Genomic DNA, 13,422 nt, shown 5'->3' with positions numbered 1-13,422 from the left:
GGGGGGGGGTACAGAGGAGCCTTGTGTCTCCAAATTACACTGATTAGACTAACCTTTAAATATAAGAATAGACTTTCTGACACAGCAGTTGGGGCTTTTCAGAGAAGCAATGGGCTGACTATTGATTGCTAGACTGTGATTTGACTCCGTGTTTATTTACAAAAGAACTGCTTGAAAAACCTCTGTTCTGGTGAAACCACTTTTTTGCATGCTTTGAACAAAACTGTGGAAACAACGGCCGCACCAGAAATCAGATATTCTTCAGCAGTGATGTGCAGCGCATTGAGATCAACAGACATTCCACACGAGGGCTCAAACTATGGACCGGGTTTAAATGTTCAAAAGTTAGTGTCTAAATAACTTCCTACCGTCAGCAGAGCAGAGGTATTTTACCTCAGATCAGTACGATGTTGGTAGTTAGAGCAACATTTCGAAGTAGGACAGGGAGTGAGGGAAGATGTGATGAGAAAGTGGAACAAACTGCTATAACACTGTCCCCAAGTGCTCAGTAATATCACACAATTGCTTATAGTTGTGCTTATAGAATTGAGAGAATCATTTAGTGTACGTAAAGGCCAGGGCACGCAACAAAGTAGTCCACGTCAGGGGAAAAAAATGTCTATAGCTATTCCAATGGCTTCATTAGAAAGGAGGGGCGAAAAACTTGTCAACAAGGAGATGTGGATACACTGACATATTTAACAAGGGCCTTGAACGAGTCTCTCATTTTCAAACTCAAAATAATGTGTTAAGAACTAAAACAGAGAGCTCAAGACATAATATAAAAATCCTTCTTACTTTAAGAGGGTATGAACATAGGATTTTTTGATTTCCACTATTTGCAGAAGGCAACAATTTTTATTCCAACATCAAAAAAGTTCCGCGGGATAGTTTCAGATGCTGTTTGACCATGTGAAAAGCACATTGTTTGAAGCATAGTGCCGTGATGGTTCTAGGTGTTTTGTCAAGCCTGCTGTGGTTAATGTGGCTGCGCAGTGACCAGGATGAAGCACCACAGGGGCCTTGAGACATGATGGCGGTCCGTCGAAATCCTCCGAAAATATACTCAGTTAACTAAAAGGAGCTCGCAGAGAACCAGCCTCCTCCCTAATTCAGCCCTTACCATCATGTTTGCCCTCAAGGGGTGTTTGTTATCTAAAGCCAAACCTGAAATCGTACACAAATGCGTGTAATGTGAGAATGTACACGCATGCAGACGCAAACAGCAGGACCTGTCAATCACCTGTTCCCTCCAATCACACGCTAACGAGACACTAATTGGGGAGCTTGCTGACATGACTGTCATAAGTAACGCACTGACACACAGACACACTACAGCCCACTGAGCGCGCACACACACACACGCACACACAAACACATAACACAACTGCGTAGAGGTAATCACAGAGATTTCTCTTCTTCTATCTCCTGAAAAGAAGCTGACCTGTCTATCACGGCACACACGAGGCGCTGCAGTGCATGCTAGTTAATGGGAAAACGGTATAATGAGGCTCTAAAAATGAGCTTCTTGCCTCTGATATAAATACGAGGATCCACATGAAAAGAGGGCAGAAAATAGTTCAATTCAATTAGATTTGGGTTTTTGCATTGCGGGTGGCACTTAAAGAGAGCATTTCATTTCATGCTTATGTAACAGCCGTCGCCCGCTGGCTGAGTCCAGTGTGGAGTAGACCTGCTACGTCACCCAAGTTCCTCCGAAGGGGAGATGGGAGGCGTTTCAGTAAAGTATCCCTGGTACGGTAAGTGAAGGTGTGTGAATGAGAGGAACGTTGACCATGCTGGAAACAAAATCCACTTGAATTTAATTTTTTAATGCATTAATAGTATAAAGACTTTATTTTAAAATGATAGGGAAAACACACAAGTGCAAACACACACCAACTCAGTCCCGCTGTTGGCTGTCAAAGGGCCTGCTGATGTTTCAGCCTTATTTATGCAAATCCCATTTTGCAGTTCAGTCACAATGGAGTGTTGCTCTCTCTCGCTCTCTAGCTCCCCTACGCGCTCTCCGTCTGCTCGGCCTCCATTTCAAGAATTTAGTCCATTATTTGTTTAGGCCTACATCAGACACATTATTTCCAACTCCCCTCACAGTTTTCTGCAAGAATATACAAAAACGCACAGCCCATCAGCCAGGAACCATGCAGTCTGGGGAAGCGGCAGCCAACTCTCTCATACAAAAGCCTTTCAATCTATTTACACAAGACACAACTTATGGGCACCCAATATTCATTCAAACCAAATGACGTCATATGAAGTCTCGAGTCAAAAGTTTTGCAACAAAAACCATTGAAAAGAGGATGATTGGTCTGTACTCTAATTTGTGTTAAAAAGCATCCACAGGTGGTAATAATTAGATAAGGGTACATTGAAATGTGTACTTTGAAAAGAATCCTCCCTCATCAGTATCTTGAGAGCGACGTGATCAAAAGCAGGAGACGAAACTGTTTAGTATTCCCACGAGACACTACAGTGTTTGCTTTTCATTTCACTCGTGATAGGAATCATGCATTATACCTAATGAGGGTCTAACATGCCTCAATAAAGGGAGCACAATTGACCAACACTGTGTCGGACAATTTGGTCCTTCGTTTTATACTGAATATAAAACCTTCTGGTGTGCAGGAACTACTTTTTCTGTATTTTAAGAGAGCTGAGTAATTAAGCCAGTTATATGACTCATGAAGTTAGCAAACATTAGTGACTGGTTGTGCCTGAACAAACACAGACATCACACACAGAGCATATTGCATAGAGGATGAGTATGTCTGACTGTCTATCTATGTATTAAACATTTCATTTGTATGAGAATGAATGTGCTACTTCTTTCTTCTTGAAGTTTGCAGAGGCTAGCATCATCTTGATTATTATTATTATTATTACACCAGTGCCAAAACTTTTTTATTTTCTCAGTTATTGCTTTGGTAAAAACATATTGCTTTAACAGCTAATAAGATAATAGCAATCCATTATTTATTGTACAGGTATAAATCAAGTAAAAAGCCCAGTTTGTCCGTGTGCATAACCAGTTTCTTTACAACAACCAGTTTCTACACATACCTTTCGGGCTGCTAGTGAAGAAGTAACTGCAGAAAGCATTACATGTCCAAAGCGACTTACATACTCAATACTGTGGGCAATTTTGGGGTGAAGCGTCTTGCCCAGGGCCACAACGACATGCTGACCGCAGTGGGGTTTGAACCTGTGACCCTCTGATCCCAACACCAAGGCTCTATCCACTGCGCCACACGCCTCCCTAAGCAATACACTACAAAAAGCAAGACTTCTGCTGCCCTCCAAGCAAAGCTTCGCAGGACATCCCACAGCGCCCTGGCTGAGGAGACGCCTGCATGCTCACCTGTTGGGGGGGGGGCTCCCTGAGAGCACTATCACATGCCACACCCTGCAGATAGCACATGTGACTCACGCTCGGTACATACAGAATGTCAGGAATGCCAGGTGTCACTAAAGATAGAGCTGTGACGCCACAGATGTAACATTTTCCATGATTCATCTACCATGACAGGCAAGGCCACTGCACCAGGAACAGCACGAGTATGACTGAGTTCCAAGCCGTGCAAATATTAGCAATTCAAATGTTTACATTGAACTGCACACAAAGTACAAAAAGTACATATCCACACAGGTTTTCTCTTCTATGGTATGTTTTAGCATTCTCAAGATACATTTTGTGAGGAGATTGTAGGGTGGACAGTTGGTGCCATCAAACATTTTTACACAATGAGAATTTTGATACACAATGTGGATTTAATAATATATGCAAAGGTAAAGGCTGATTGTAAAACGGAGACAGTGTGGTGAGTTCAGAAAATGACATCACTTTACTACAATGCAGCATTTAAAACTATGAAGGGATAAATCTTGTCTCATATCACGAAAGATCAAATATGGATACATTGTCTCCCTACCCTTCACTCAATCTGCTGTCTTCCCGCTGGTCTTTCTGTCCTGCATTAGTACGACTCTCACTCCCCCACCCCCCGGATCATCCTCTCCTCTGGTCCGCAGACGATGCCCCTCCATCCCCGGGGAGGCGACATGTGTGTAATGTCACATTTTGTCATATTGTCATATCATATCGTGGTGACAGAAGCCTCGCCGTGTCCATCACATTGATGGAAGTGGCAATGAAAACAGGAGAATGAGATACAGGGGGCTGTGATACAGATTACCCGGAGGAGGAGGGGGGATTATTACACAAGTCGCTCTCTTCACAGAGAGTGCGGGTGGGTGTCTGAGACACACACGCACACACACAGCTGACTCACTAGTGACACATCTGCTGGCGTAGCCTGGGCACGGAGCCATGTGTGGCGGCCAGCTCCAGCAGCAGGACTGGCACTCAGCACTCCGCTCTGATCGCCGTCTCACACACTTCACCCTGCTCCTCCATCTCTGTCCATCTGCCCTGCGTCTCTTGATAAGTGGGTGTGGCTTGCTTTTGCACACACACACACACACACACACACACACACACACACACACACACACACACACACACACACACACACACACACACACACACACACACACACACACACACACACACACACACACACACACACACACACACACACACACTTCTACTCTCTACGAGACAAAGACTCCATAACCTGCAAGAACAATTTGCCATTATTTCTAAATACAAAAGAAGCAATGATACAAGTTAGGGGCTTTCCAGTATCGAATGGTTTTAGTACAATAGAGGTTAACATTTGGTTGTAAGAATTAAAAGGTAAACGTCACATTTAGGTTGCATATATTGCAACGTTTGGAATAATAACAGACTTAATAACAGCATTTCACTAGGTCACATTGGTCAATTTCAGACAATTACATTTTAAATTAACTACTCGGCTCGTCTCCGGATAGCTGAGAAATGAAAGCCAAAATGAAAACCATGTGCAGAAATGAAGTATTACTTGTAAAGTTAAACACCTACATCATTTGCACATCTTGAGGCAACAATGTTTCTTCTTTATCAGGAACATACAACCATGCTCTCTTCTACTTTGCATCCACATTGAGTTTGAAATGTTAGCACAGCAAACCCCTGACCACTGGAGCTACAGATAGACCAGGAGTCTGCTTCCCCGTCCTACTGTGAAGCACTAGGGTTGTATGTATCAGCTGTAAGAAGAGGACTTCAAAGGTCGTACAAGTGAGGCCCCGACAAAGGTTTTCTCTAAGGATCTACATTTGGAAGGATGCCTCTCTGTCCGACTTGTGGCTAAACAGAAACTACATTTCCTTAAGAGAAACTGCGCTGCCCTCTGTGCAGACCCCTTCTCTTGACAGTGCTCTCTGGTCCGTGACTCCCTCCCTCCATCCTGGCGGTCGCTCCCACACTCTAGCCACATTCCTCCTCTGCTCATGCTGGGAGGACGTCTCCCTGTGGCTAAAAGCATTGTGGGAAATCCCAACGAGCAGGCCCTTAAGAGGCCGACTGTAAAGTGTTAAGGAGGCTTGTGTTTCTCTGTTGGTGGTCAAAAGGATCTTCTTGCAGTTGTGTTACACACTTACACATGAATGTTATTCATTCTCTTATGCTAAACCTCCCAACTAACAGCAGAGAAACATCAAATACGCAGCTAGTCAACACAACCTACAGCGAGCAGACCCTCCATTTATGGCTCTTGGGATATTTGGTAGGAAAGGAATATAATTTTAAGATGTGCAGCCCAAATTATTTTTCTCATCAATTATTTCGGTAAATCACTAACACAAACAAGGTGACTTGTCAGACCGTGTGACACAGTTCAGGCATCTCCACTGATCTGGCATGACATCAAACAAGACCAGATATATTTTACTCAAAGCAGAACACTCAAAGACACACACAGTATGCAAAGCATGCACCGTCTCCTCTTCTATCCAACAACAAAACGATCACTCTGGGGAGAGTACGAGCCAGATTGTGTCCCTGAATTACCCCAGTTTTTAATCGGGTGTCATTCCCATGGAATTTTAAAAACACACTGACAAAGACAAGCGCGATTAGATATACAGGCACAGAGCAATATGTGCGCACATACTCAAAGCATTACACATGGAAATACTCACATGCGGCGGTAGTTAGCCGTCCTAGTAATGTCTGAGATGCAATGAAAGCTGCTCTGCAAGTTTATAGCATCTGCTCTTCTCTTGAGTCTGAGCTTGCGTTCCTGCGAAACTACTAATGGTCTGCATCAAGAAATGTTCACCTAGCTATTAACCACATGCTAATTATGCTATAAACATTTAGTGTTTAGCCCATGACACACAGGTAGAGATGTCCAAAAGGTCAAAGTAATCTGCCCATTCATCGTGATATAAGAGTCACTCATAACGCCTTGTCTTCTCAGGAGAAGAGATGATTAAGTTGCACAGCTGCACAGTTGTTAAACTCTAGGAGAGGCTTTAAAACTAAGTGTTGCAATATTTGAGGGGAAATATGGAATTTTTAAATCTACATTTTTACCCTGTGTGTTTTGGAGCTTCAGATTGTTTTTATACTATGTTCAGGGTATGAGAGGCAGGGAAACTACATTCACTTCCTTTGCTTATGAGCAAAAGCAAATGGCTCAAATTACTTGACAGTGAGCCAAAAACAAACGTGAAGGACGAATGGGAGATGTGTGCAGTTCAATTCTAAGCTGTGGGACCCTATTCGGAATTCATGATTTTCAAATGATGTGAATATGAGGCACATCCCGCTCTAGGCCATCCAGAACTAAACTGTAGAAGCAGAAAGGAGGGAATGTTGATGTCTCTGCCCAACAGACTGCAGACACATCCCTGCGACTTTGACAACACACTGCCTCCAATTATCTGCTCCACATAATCCAATATGAAAAAGCCACCAGAAATACACCAAAAATCTTATGAATCCACAACATTACCGAACTGTAACACTCAAGACATCACATAGGATGTTAGCATCAGTACTTTAGGTATCATTACTACATTTCACCGGGAGGTCCCTGCCAATCGCAGTGATTGACTGATTTCATGTAAATGGCTACGATATGTTATTTGTGGATTTTTAGACTATTTCTAAAACGTTTGTCAGCTTTTCAAGGTTCTGCAGTAAAAGAAAAACGACTGTCAAAATGGTTGAGAAGCAACAATCTCTGGTGGTTACATTTGAACTAAATCTAATATTAACCAATGTTAACACTGTTAGTAGTTTAATTTGTTAAAAAGCCACTACTGTATACTCTACTACTACCAAATACTTTTTGCGAAGCACCGACACATACAAGGCATCACTTATCAGGAGCTCAACCGAAGAATATAAAGGATTGAACATACCAGAAGTTTCCTCTCACAAATCACTTGATAATAATAATTTGACACAGGAGATGGATGCTTATCAGTGATCAAATTAAAAACCCAAGCTCAATGGATTGTGTCACATGGAGCACATGTTATGGGAAATTGGAGCGCAAGTGAGTGAATATATTTTTTAATAACTTCCCGTAGATTAAGTGGAGAAATGTCAACTTAAACATCACAGCCTGATAGAAGATTTCTCTCTGAACCACTGCGGTTATTATTGTGCCACAGTGATACATTAGACTTTGCTAACTCCAAAGAGTGAGCCTGGAAGCTAAGGAACTCAGGCAGTCTGATCACAGATAGCTGAGGTGATTGCAGGTCAACATGGCCCCCAGGTTCCTCCTGAGAGCCGCTGTTTGAGAGGACCCTCCCTGCGGGCCTGGAGGAGCAACATGTCTGAGCAGTAACTGTCAATCACAGCACAGAAACATGAAGGCAGAATTATAGGTACATTCTGACTCAGCCAGACACGTCCCCGAGGATCCGGTGTGGGCAACAATCCACACAAAGACTGAGACCTCCTACACCAAAAAAGATATGAACTGCAGCCAGTAGAAAAACCCATTCATATTTAAAGCTGTTACCGTTCGGAAAAGCAAACTAAGCTTTAAAGATGTACTATTAGAGGCTGCTCCATAGAGACTTAAGACATTTCTGTTAAAAAATGCTGTCTTCCAGCCTTGTGTGGCCAATTTCCTTTATTTTTCTAAATTATCTTTATTACATTAGTAAAAAGTGATGATGTTTCTTTCAAAAAGGAAAACAACTGATACACTTATTCTTCTACTCGCTGAAAAGTCTGTGTGGCGTAAATGGCTACAAATTAAATAGATATTTCCGTCAACATTTGTGCCATCTGAAACATTTACTAGTTTTTGTATCAAACACTTTTTTGTGTATTTTTAGGGATACGTTGATTGCAATTGTTCTCTCTCTGAATACAGATTCTGATATCTAAACTCAGGGTTCTGGCTAATATCGATCAAATAGTGGTTTACTTTGTTTTCCAGTCCAACTGAGGAAGACATGCCAACCCCGCACAGCAACTCATAACTGAATTGACTCAGAAATTAAAGGTGGGGTAGGTAAGTTTGAGAAACCGGCTCGAGATACACTTTGTTATATTCCATGGAATGCTCTCAACATCCCGATAGCAATGAATATCTTAAGTGCTTTGACAAAAAATCCATTAAAAAATGTCATCTGTGGAAGCCGTAGTGCTGTAAAAAGCACGACCAATCATCTGAGCCGGCCCGGCTAAAATAACTGGATGGCCTACCTGCCTGTCAGCCTTCCATCTGTGCACAAACTTATCTCGTGCCCTCATTGGTCATGTGCGCGTTCGTGTGTGTTGGAGGAGGGGCTCTGTAAGGAAGTGGCAGATTTGTTCCGGCTGTGTATTTTCAAATTCTAGCGCACTCGAGCTGGTTTCTTCAAAATGACCTACCCCACCTTTAAATGTTTTAAAGTCATCAAAGCTTGTATTAGGCCCTCAAACTGTAAGTTGAATCTAGTAGTTGTGTCAAGCCTTACTTTCTTGGAAGTGGAAAACAAATGCTAAAAAAGGGAAAAATACCCTCTATTAATACCATTTTTGAATCTCTTCTCTTTCTTTACTGAATTCACATGCTCTGCCGGCAATATCAAAGTTAGTTGACTGTAAAATAAATTGTACAGAACATTTGTATATGTTATATATAATAGCTATGTTAAGGCGTGTTATTTCCCTTGCAATACAGCAATAATCCAACATCACTCTTAATTCCCAAACAAGATACATTTGCAAACATATCATAGTTACTGTACTTTGAAGCCTGGCTATTGTAAAGTCATTCAGCTGATTAACTAAATGATTTTATAATTAATTGATATCTCAATCAAAACAAAATCAGGTTGTTGATGCTTTTCTTCGCTGAATGTAAATACTCCTTAGGACATAAGACAAGGTTTGGAACAATAGATGAAACAAACACTAGGGTCTTATTAACTGTGTGAATGAGGAGCCTCCTACCACCCACTACACAGACGATAAGACAAACTGCCTCTCACACACATCGCTCTATGTCATACGCAAGCCTTTGCGAGTTTTAATTAGAAAACCCATGAAGCAAACAAGTGCACGGAAACATGAGAGGCCAATACACAGAGGAGATAAATAAATCCTTTGCTGCTTTACATCCATTTCCCTGCGTCCTTTCCCTTACTGTGGTTTTGGGTTAACACACTTCGAATTAGATAGCAGATAAATAAACAGTGTGGACAGCGTTCTCAGGGAGAGCGGCCTGACGGTGGCGTGTCCTCAGCGTGTGCAGATGTGAGAAGAAGACCAAACATCGCACTGATAATCCGAAAGCAGTGAGGTCCTTTTCCTCAAGACGCATCCCTGAGCATCAAGAGTGGCCGTGCAGAGGGAACTGCTCTACCGTTCAACGCCTCTCATCAGACTGCAGATATCAATGCAGGCACGGCCATAGATAAATATCAAAGAGATAGGGAAAGGCGTTAGGAAGAGCCTGTGCTCGCATGCTTACTGTGTCATCAGAGACGATTAGGACTATGATTTTAAGTGTTCACAGACATGAATTATGATGGAAGAAAATTTGATCAGTTTAAAAATAAATTATAGGGAGGAGTATGACTTAATTGTGAGAAGATGACAGACCAAATATATTTAATTAGTTCTGCTTTCCTGATTTCTACATGTTGTGAATACAAATATTTGCTGTGCTAAAAATCCCCACCCTTTTCACAAATGTACCAATACCTTAAATAGAAACATAGTTCTGTACTGTGTGGTAAAACATTTAGTATTAGATTTCCAACAATTGCTAATCATTGTCATTTTGCATGTGTGGGGTGGCTTGAGATGTAATTAGATAGAGTATGTATTTCTACATACGTGTAAAGCATTGCATTCAGGGATTCTTTGCAGAGAGTATTGCTATTTTTCGTTCCCTTTTGGGTGTATCCGACAGGTAACCTGCTAAAAGGTTTTGAAAGAAATACATGAATTCACGGGTCTGGGTTTGGGTAAAAAGGAAATCAGAGATGGAATGATTGTGCAGCTTTTCTAACATCTAAATATGTTTCCATTATGAAGCATAATCAGCCAGCATGATTTTTGTATTGTGAAAGCCGGGAACTGTGGCGCAGAATGTGCACAGCATTACAACACCCATAGAAGCCGTTCGAAAAAGAGGAGGAGAACCCAGCTTAAAGCAGGGTCAAAATGAAGCTTTGAAGTGAGTGACTATGAAGCCTGTGTTTTTAATCACTGGTCAGGATGCATGACTTTTATTAACAGGTTCGGCTCCAGTCTGGGTTCGACTTGGAGATAATTGCGGGTCACAGGTCGTTTCCTGTGCTGAGGTTAGTGGGTGCGGGTGTGCAAAACTAGTCCTGTGCAGGATTCTGAAATGCATCGTAAACAGGGAAATATGTTGGATGTGTTCCTGCCATGTTTTATGGTATTTGGATCTTCGACAGTTATGCTTACAGAGAAAGTAATAAATACATTGGGATGAGAGAACAGATGTGCAATCTGTCCTGGATATATGTTTTCAGAGAACAGGGAAGAAGTGTACGTATGAAAGAAACTCTGTGATAAAGTGTGAAAAAAGAGAGGTAAGAGTTGAGCTGGGTTACCTCAGAAGCCCCCCTGCCCTTTCAGCAGGGCCTCATATGGAGAACCAGGCCTCAGGTCCCCTGGGCACTGATGTCTGCTCCCCTCGACTCCTCCCAGTCAGCCACGGAGGCTGTGCAGGAACCTGGATGGCCCACTCACGACACCCTACAGCCACAAGTCATTCACACCTGGAACAGAGGGAGACAACTTTGCTCATCGGGTGAAAAACAAACAAGCAAATGGCAAGGAAAAGCACTCAGTCACCCGTGTTGACAAGACCAACATGAAGCAAACACATAACCAGCGCAAAGCCTAGGTCATTAGGGGCTACAGTAACCGTGTATACTTGCCTTTTTAACCCAGACACTCATTTATACTTCAGTTATCGACCGGTGTGCACATAAGGGACTACAAAACAGCAAATGATACTCTACCAAGAGCTTCCTGGCTTCTTTGCATCCAAGACTACTTTGTCCTCCCAAATATCAACTGTGGGAGTGATATAATGGCTCTTTTTTTAGCACCTTTGTAATGCAAAGGAAATAGGGTAGGAGTAGTGACCATCGAAAGGATAAATATGAAACAGCTTGAAGACTATGCAACAGATAGACGTCGTGGCAGACGGCAGTGTTGCCTAGCAATTGAAGAGACCAGAATCCTGAAACAGGAAGGTCTGCAGTTCAATCTCAGTAACTGGCAGGTTTGCTTCAAAACACTGAAGCACTACCTGCTAACCCTGAAGTCACCAATGATAACAGCATCAGCTCAAATGACTAGAATATAAAATGCAAGAATGCATAATATTTATCCTCACATTTTGAAAACATTATGGGAATAAAATGCTGGATACATACAGATAATATATTATTGAGTCCATGCAATGTGTGTGTTTAAAAAAAAAGAAAAAAAAAGGAAACATCAATGACAAAGTGACTCATACCATACGGTTTTCTTGTTCTGAACATTTCTACACCTGTGGATTTTGTCACTCACAATTCAAGTTTTAAAAAGATTGTTAAAACTAAAACACTGAGCACATTCTTTGCTCTGTTGGTCTTGCCAAGTTAACACAGCACAATGCCACACAAGTTACTCACAAACAGGCCTACTCGAGGAAGTCGTCCTAAAATACACACAGGCACCTACAAACCTAAAACTCTGCAAATAAACGTAAAGCTCACAACAAGTACGGAGACTACACTTCCCCCCTGAAATCTCAGCGCCTCACTGGACAACTCTTGGCGGACAAAGTAATTCCATGGCGCTTGAAACTCCAGGAACTTTTTTTTTCTTTTTCCTAAAAGAAGTTGTTCCTGTTTCGCCAGAGAGCTGGGGGGGAAGGGAAGACTTCAGCACTTGCATTCATGGAGCGTCGGCCAGCGCAAACAAAGTCTTCCCCGAAGAGGGAGGCACTGGACGGCGGCTCAGAGCGAGAACAACGACGTCGGCCACAAGCACACACAAAACGAGATTCATTATATGGCTTTGTGTGCTAATAAAACAATCCGGGCCCTCCTTAGGTAAACGTTCATTTTCAAGTTAGCTCCGTTCACAATGTAACAATTAAATCGCTCGGCAGATGATAGGGCTGGTCGACACAATCAGCAGCCGAGGCCTATAATCTCGCTACGCGTTTATAAATCATATCAAACACATTTTTAATAAAATAATACAATACCATTGGCGTGGTACTCCCGAAGAATGCAGAACATGCATGCTGCATTGTATCCTTTTTTCATTTTCACCAAGCACGGGCGGTCCTCCAGTATAATGGGGTAAAAACCAATATTTCTCCGCGGGTTTTACACCATGCTGAAAACATCGTGAATAATCCGCTTTTGGTGCACTGTAAAAAACGGCATTTACGGTGGAAAGGGTGCTCACTGTCTGCCAGGCCAGACACGACGTGGGTTTAGCTAGCCAGCCTTCGGGGACAGAGGCAGAGAAGAACGGATACCGGAGTGAGATGTCCCCGGGAGGAGGACCCGCGTGTGCCCGTTGCCAGGAGGCGAGCTGTGGACCGACACTTTTCACCTGGAAACCAAGAAATAAACACTCACCTGGAATGCTAGCTTAATTCTCCGTTTTCCTCGAACGACGGATTCATAGCGTACACTAATGAAATCACAACATTATCACGGGAACATTATAAAATAGAAATATGTCTCCCCCCTTTCGCCCGAGCTTTCCAGTGGTCCTACTCCATTACATCCCAGTCAAGATTTCCTGTCGTCTCTCCACCCCCCTCCGTTCCAGCGCGATGGTTTAGCCCGAATTCTAAGTAGCAATTCTAGGTCAGGTCTGTGTGCCAGTGAATGTTACTGTCGGACAGCAGCGAGACACCAGCGTCCACCCAATGTTAAACGGTAAACACTTAAACATTTAACACAGGAGGAATAACCAAAATGTTTACATATATTTTTAGTCAATACACT

General features: G+C 42.5%; 1 protein-coding gene across 3 annotated transcripts in view; it reads right to left on the bottom strand.

Annotated features, from left to right (window-relative positions):
• Positions 1–13,209, bottom strand: part of bcl9 (BCL9 transcription coactivator) — a 23,970-nt gene extending 10,761 nt beyond the window's left edge. Inside the window, exons 1-2 of one of the 3 annotated variants that reach the window (XM_010782481.1) lie at positions 13,048–13,209; positions 11,008–11,175 (exon numbers count right to left, since the gene is read on the bottom strand). The gene's annotated coding sequence lies outside the window, so the exon portion shown is untranslated. Of the gene's footprint in view, positions 1–11,007; positions 11,176–12,084; positions 12,251–12,665; positions 13,020–13,047 lie in introns of those variants that run through there. The other 2 variants (XM_010782480.1, XM_010782482.1) reach the window with 2 other exon arrangements.
• Between the last annotated feature and the right edge of the window lie 213 nt (positions 13,210–13,422).

Source organism: Notothenia coriiceps, unplaced genomic scaffold (genome assembly GCF_000735185.1).
Source record: "Notothenia coriiceps isolate Sejong01 unplaced genomic scaffold, NC01 NC01_scaffold00024667, whole genome shotgun sequence".
Lineage (NCBI taxonomy): Eukaryota > Metazoa > Chordata > Actinopteri > Perciformes > Nototheniidae > Notothenia > Notothenia coriiceps.
This window is presented reverse-complemented; position numbering and strand designations above follow the sequence as displayed.